The following is a 7438-nucleotide window of genomic DNA, read 5'->3' on the forward strand; positions in this document are numbered from 1 at the left end:
ACTCTGATGAACAAGGCTATTCTCATAGAGAGGGCCAAAACTGAAGAAAGGAAGGATAACAAGCACAAGTTTCTGGAAAGTAAGGCCCGCCAGCATGACCGCTTCCAGAAACCAAGGAAGTCCAGCTATATGGCACCAAGATATCAGGCCCCAATGCTGTATAGAACCCAGTCACAAGTGACAGAATCCCAAGCCCCTAACACACAGTTCAGAAGCCAGAACACCATGAAGGCTCAGCAGAGCAATGCAAGCCAAGTCATCACCAACAACAGCAATGCTAGGGCCTATTTCAACTACCGTGAGACAGGGCATTTCATTGCTAATTGCCCATATGCCAAGAACAAGCCTGCTACATCAGCCTTCTGCAACTCTGTGAATGGACCAAGGCCAGTTCTGTCAGGTGCCAACCGAGTACCCATCCGCAACAACAACAACATCAACAACAACAATCAGCAGATGAGGCAGCCCCAGCAGTCATTTGGACGAGCCCGCATCAACCACATCAACGCGCAGGAGGCTCAAGGAGCTCAGGGCATAGTGCTCGGTGAGTACCTAGTCAGCTCAGCTCTTGCAACAGTACTATTTGATTCTGGAGCATCACACTCATTCATATCCTCAAGTTTTGTGGAAAAACACGATATACCTACAGTACTACTAAAAACACCCCTATTAACCCGGACGCCTGGAGGTGACATCAAGTGTCAACTAGGTTATCTACGGGTAAGGATCAATTTAAGTGGGGTAGAATTTCTAGCAGACCTAGTAGTACTTAAGTCTAAGGGAATAGACGTGATCCTTGGAATGGACTGGTTAAGCCTGCACAATGGTCTCATAGGTTGTGCTGACAAGGTGGTACACCTAACGAACCCAGAAGGAGTACGAGTGACCTGCCATACTCGGGGAAGTGGATCAGACCCGATGGTGTTTAGCATGGAAGCCAAGTCCTTGGAAGAAGTCCCGGTAGTAAACGAATACACAGATGTTTTCCCTGAAGAACTTCCTGGAATGCCACCAGATAGAGATATAGAGTTTGTCATCGACCTTGTCCTTGGAACCTCTCCTATAGACAAGAGACCCTATAGGATGGCAGCCTCTAAATTAGCAGAATTAAAGAAGCAGCTGGAGGAACTACAACGAATTGGATTCATTAGACCAAGCTCGTCGCCTTGGGGAGCCCCAGTCCTATTTGTCAAGAAGAAGGATGGGAGTATGAGGTTGTGTGTAGATTACCGGGCACTGAATGAAGTTACCATCAAGAATAAGTACCCCCTCCCCAGGATTGATGACCTTTTTGATCAGCTAAAAGGAGCCAAGTACTTCTCCAAGATTGATCTGAGGTCAGGATATTTTCAGCTCAAGATTAGAGAAAGCGACATCACAAAGACAACTTTTGTCACCCGTTACGGGAAGTTTGAGTTCATTGTGATGTCCTTTTGACTCACTAATGTACCTGCTTATTTCATGAACCTCATGAACAAGGTGTTTATGGGCGAGTTAGATAAGTTTGTCGTAGTCTTCATCGACGACATACTTATTTACTCGAAGAGTGTCCAAGAGCACGAGCAACATCTGAGGGTAGTTTTGGAAAAGTTGAGAGCAAACAAACTCTATGCAAAATTCAGCAAGTGTGAATTTTGGCTAGAGAAAGTGGCTTTTCTTGGACATATTCTGACCGCAGAAGGAGTAGCAGTCGACCCTGAGAAAGTCGAAGCGGTTTCCAATTGGCAGCAACCAACTAATGTTAGTGAAATCAAAAGCTTTCTTGGATTAGCTAGGTATTATCGCAGATTTATCGAGGGATTCTCCAAGATAGCCCGGCCGATGACGGAACTACTTAAGAAGGAAAAGAAGTTCGTCTGGACAGAATCCTGCGAAAGGAGTTTTCAGGAATTGAAGCGGAGGCTGACAACCACTCCAGTACTAACCCTACCGGACATTCATCTGGATTTTGTTGTTTATTGTGATGCATCCCGACAAGGATTAGGGTGTGTACTGATGCAAGACGGGAAAGTTGTTGCGTATGCTTCCCACCAACTCAGGCCTCATGAACAGAACTACCCAACACATGATCTGGAGTTTGCAACCGTAGTGCATGCCCTCAAGATTTGGAGGCATTATCTAATTGGAAATAAGTGCGAAATCTATACCGACCATTGTAAGGATCACCGGGGTGTCCGACCCTAGAGGGGGAGGGGGCGAATAGGGTCGCTAATCGCTTTTTATCCTAGGGCTCAATCTATTTGCATGAGATAAACCTAACACGTCCTACACATGCTAGTTATGACTAAGGTTTATCTATGCTACTCTCTACTTACCCCTAAAAGACTTGCAACCTATAGCCAATCCTAATCAAACTAACTAGGAAAGTAAAGGTACGCAAGATAGAGTAAATGCGGAAACGTAATACGGTAAGTAAAGAGGTAAGGGAGAGAATATGCAAACTCCTGTGAAGACGCCAAGACACACGATTTAACGTGGTTCGGTTAGGACACCGAGTCCCTCCCTACGTCCACGGCCACTTGTCCAACAAGAACAAGTGTGATGCTGAGTCTCTTCGCTTGATCACCGTCTTGCCTTCGCCACCAAGGCTCCCGGCAAGCAAAGGCTAAGTGACCCCAAGTCACCAAGACAAGGCCACCGCCACCGTCTCTCTCGAAGCGTCACTCATGGCACCATCTTCACTATCGGAGCTTCTCACCAAGAGGGGTCTCCTTCCCCGCACAAAGTGTCATTGCCTCTCCACACCAAGTCGGAGGGTCACATGATGAGTACACAAGATGCTTGCCGCAGCAAGACTTCTCTCACGGGAGCTCTCGCAAGAACTAATCCCTATTACAAGCACTAAGCACTCTCACAAGTGTGCTTAAGCCTATATGATGTACAATGAAGCTCTATGGTGGTTGGAGGTGTTCTTCAAGTGTTATATGCTTCCTTAGTCTCCAGCACTCTCAAATGAGGTGTGGGGTGGCATATATATAGCCCAACCCTTCAAACTAGCCGTTGGGAAAAGGCTGACGAAATCCCTTAACGCCGGTTAATCCGACGCTCAGATTTTGTCATCACCGGTTTAACCGGTGAGTGTATTTTCCAGCAACTTAGCCACTACTGCTCCAACGGCTACTTGATCAATTGCACCGACACTCTTGAAATCATCGTCGGTTTAACCAATGAGTGCAAGCTCAGAAACCCCCCAAAAAATAGTCTCTGGACAACTGCACCGACGCTCACTTTGCCTTGATCGTTGGTTTAACCGGTGCTTGTAAAACTCCTTCTATTTCTTCTGCCTCCAAGTCCATTACACCGGTGAGTGTAAAAACACCCAATGTCGGTTAATCCGGTGACAAGTTCATTGCACCGATGAGTGCAATTTGCTCATCATCGGTTTAACTGGTGATAGCAAATTGTCTTCATCTTGATCTTTTTGACTTGGATTTCTTCACGGTCTCTTCAATTCTTGTCCCTTGGACGCGGCTCCCTCTCGACCCCCGTCCGCTAATCGGTAAGCGGAACCACCGTAGGGGCGGCCCTTTGGGCCTAGCTATGCCTATCTTCTCTTTGTCATCACTTGAACCTAAAAGCCTGAGATTGGTCATCTTAACAATCATATTAGTCCAAGTGTTATGTGTGTCATCAATCGCCAAAACATTATATTGAAATATGGCATGAGAGGCCATTTTCGCTACAACCATAAGAGTTTAAAGATTTGAATTTAAGGCAAAGAAGATGGTTAGAACTAGTTAAAGATTATAATGTGGAAATCCATTACCACCCTGGTAAAGTTAACGTGGTAGCCGATGCCTTAAGCCGGAAATCTTATGGACCCAAGGATGCCCATCTGCAGGAAGAAATGGCACGATTGAATGTGCACATTGTCCCTTGAGGTTCCATTCACAAGATGAGCATTCAACCCACTCTGGAGGATAAAATCAGAAAAGCCCAAAGTTCGGATAAGGACTTGATGGAAATCCGAAAGCAGACTGGAGAAAATAAGGCACCGGATTTTAGAGTAGATAATGAAGGAACTTTATGGTATAAAAGTAGGATTTGCATACCCCAGGAAGGGGACTTCCGGCACATAATCATGGATGAAGTACATAACTCGGCCTACTCCATCCACCCAGGATCCACCAAGATGTATATGGACTTAAAACATAAATATTGGTGGAAGGGAATGAAGGCGGATATTGCACAGTTTGTCGCCCATTGCGATACATGTCAAAGGATCAAGGTTGAACATCAGAAGCCAGCAGGATTGCTGCAACCCCTGCCCATCCCGGTTTGGAAATGGGATGAGATAGGAATAGACTTTGTAGTGGGTTTGCCCAGAACACAGAAAGGACATGACTCCATATGGGTAATAGTGGACCGACTCACTAATGCTGGGGTGGCACTAGCCTTGTAGAACTTCGAATGGCAATAGGGGGAAAGCCTCACAACTCTAGGGAGACCTCTTGAGAGATGATGCATCCCAACCTGGGGGAACAAGATGGTGCGGTAGTGGTTAGTTTCGTTCATAGTAGACCGGTGCCTCGGGGTTAGTCGGAGTTGCTTGCTGGCTGGCGTCGGGGCGAGTGGGTATAGGTGCGCAACCCCTGCAGGGTGAAAACTATACGTATAGCCGCGTACTCGGTCATGTACATTCCTACTCTTCTGTTACTTCCATTAGTTAGTGTGCCTTGATATATTTCTACCTTCCTCTAGTATCACTATATATATATATAGGACCGGTCTATTTAGCACCCCGGGTGTTAACTGTTATTCAACACCCACGGCGGAGCACCACCAGCACTACGGCGAGGGAAAATTACGGTACAATAATGTGGGGGCAGTAAAATCCTTAGACTGTGTGCTTTCAATGCATAATTGGCCATGAAGACCCTGATTTGGGGCGGTTATTGACTGTATTACTGCACGACTGACTTTCTCGCACATCAATAAAGCATTGAATTAACAATAAAAAGGGCAACATGCAGGGGTCGTTCAGCTATGGTCAAGTCAGTAATTTCAGGGATGCACAGAAATGGGCGGATGGTGTATAAAGTGGCATGTGTGGAAGTAAAAATAAGTGGTTCGTCCGTTTTATTATTCAACGCCCATGGAGTAAAAAGTAGTTTTGTCAAAAGCGGTTCATGCTTCCCGGCGTGTGAGTAAAAAATAGTTTTCCGGCATTATGAATATTACGGTTAATGCTTAAGTTGGTAGTAAAATTTAGTGTTTGCGGTGGATCTGGTCAAATTTAGTGTTTTCAATGATTTGCAATTTTTTTGAGCATAGGTTGACCAGTGAATATGGCGACATCAGCGTGTCATATCTTCCGTGTTTGATGTAAATGTTTAGATGGAGTATAAACTGGAATCTGCGGAAGTAAAAAACTATGACACACTTACGTGTGGGTCGTGGCATCAAAAAATTTGTTGTTCCAGTCGTGTGTGTCTTATGGGCTGCCTTCACCCGCGTATCGCTGAAGTATAGATTGGATTGGCAGGTAGTAAAAAGTAGTGAATGAAACCATGGAGTGAATACTACACTGAGCAGGCTTTGAGAGGAAATAAACCGAGGAAGTGTGATTATGGTACACAATCTTGCATGCACGCAAAAAGAGGTGTATGAAATTAAGTTGTTTTTCCTTTTCTACATGATTTGAGAACCCATTGAATCGTGTAGTAAAAAGGGGCTCCATGAGCGTGTCCTTGCTTTCGGATTGCAGTGTAAATGTGCTGATGCAGTATAAACTCAAATCTGTGAAAGTAAAAAAGTTAGGTTACAGTTTCTCTATTGTTCCAGTCATATGTGTATTATGGGCCGTTTTGCCTGTAAAACGCTGAAATATAAATTAGAGTGTGCCCTTTGATCTCAATTGCTATTTTTAGACACCGCAAGCCAGGCTTCCTTCCTCCTCTCTGTATTTCGAACCCACTTCACCGAGCTTAACGCCCTGTGTAAGTAAAAAGTAGTGCTTCGATGGTCTTAGCGAAGTGAAAAAAAAAATAATACTCGATGCTACTGGCTAGGTATTTTGGTCGAAACCTCGATGAGTTCTCGTCGAGGTTCCCCTTTTATTCCAGTAAAATGGTAGAATGGTATGCACGTGAATTGCGTGCAGTACAATCAGACGATCGCCTTTTGTGCGATCCACAGGAAGCCTAAAGCTTGAGTGTTATCCCAACTGTTAATGTTGCACGAGCTCGATTCATATTGTTGTTGACCTCGCCGTCATCATCAGCCTCCTCGCCTCTCAATTCATGGTGCTGGTGACCTCATCGTCATCATCCGCCTCGTCGCCTCCCTGCCGAAGAAATCTGGAGAAGATGGGAACCAAAAAATTTAACAATGCCAGGTCAGTGATGCATTGGAGTAAAAAAACACGCCAGGTCCGTGATGCATTGGAGTAAAAAAAAACTACACTGAAGTCGTCAACGATTATCGAGGGAGCAGGTGTGACGAGGAAATGGTTCTGTTGATTCGTATGTGGCATCTAAAAGCGGCAGATAGAGCAAAGGCCAAGGGGGCTGTGTTGTTTCGGAATAAAAAAAGGGGCTGTGATAGCGATTGAACTCACCAGGACCTCGACTGTAAAGTTGCCTCCAGCGATTGAGCCGGTAAAATCTCCCCGGCGGCAAATGATGCGCCCGCCGCATCTGACATGGCGGCGGCGACGGCACGCGGGGTCGCGCGGCGTGTTCTGCGGAATCAGTCAAAATGCATCTGGCCGTAGGAGGGAGTGCGTCGAGCGGGGGATGGGTTGGTGCGCGCCGCTCGGAAGCGCATCAACGGCGGTGGCAATGGGGCAAGCTGCGGGGTGGCCTGGGAGGATCCGCCCGTGGATGTGTTGCTAGGGGGCGTGGTGGAAGAGGAGGGGTGGGCGTCGGCGTCGGCTTGGTAGGAGGATGGGCGTCCGCGGCGGCGTCCGGCGGGGGGGGGGGGGGGGTGCGGCGGCGGCGTGGTAGATTGGATTGGAGGCGTATGGGTGGTTGGGGACGAACCTGCTGAACAGACGAGTGGAGACGAGGGGGGCGGGATTGCCGACGGGATTTTGGGGGTGAACCGATCTCAATCAAAGGTGCGATTCTCAAGATTTAAACAGTGCATGGAAACCGTAAATATCTTATTTCTGAACTGTGAAATGCGTATCAAATTATTACGGGATATAAATTTTAAATAGCATTGATGGATATGGAATTGGTTGGTGGGGGTAGTAATTGGTACATTGATTTTACTTGCCGGATACATGTCTGGCGCTGCCGGAGTGTTGATATTCAACAACCTGTGTAGAATAGACTATATATATATATATATATATATATATATATATATATATATATATGCGCTTGCATAAGAAATCTTAGCCTATCCATTGCCTACTTTTTTATACCTTATTGCATCCACCTTAAGTTTGCATATGGATGGTGACATGAACATATCCCGTCCTTGAGATAGC

The 7438-nt window shown here is 46.1% G+C and overlaps 1 long non-coding RNA gene across 1 annotated transcript; it reads right to left on the reverse strand.

The window, feature by feature from the left end:
- Positions 1-6014: 6014 nt before the first annotated feature.
- On the reverse strand, positions 6015-7021 carry LOC120640814. The gene is made up of 2 exons (XR_005662005.1): positions 6560-7021; positions 6015-6299 (listed from the first exon to the last, which is right to left on the reverse strand). It is a non-coding gene; the product is annotated as an uncharacterized LOC120640814 (long non-coding RNA).
- Positions 7022-7438: the final 417 nt, after the last annotated feature.

Source organism: Panicum virgatum, chromosome 7K (genome assembly GCF_016808335.1).
Source record: "Panicum virgatum strain AP13 chromosome 7K, P.virgatum_v5, whole genome shotgun sequence".
NCBI classification, from domain to species: Eukaryota; Viridiplantae; Streptophyta; class Magnoliopsida; order Poales; family Poaceae; genus Panicum; species Panicum virgatum.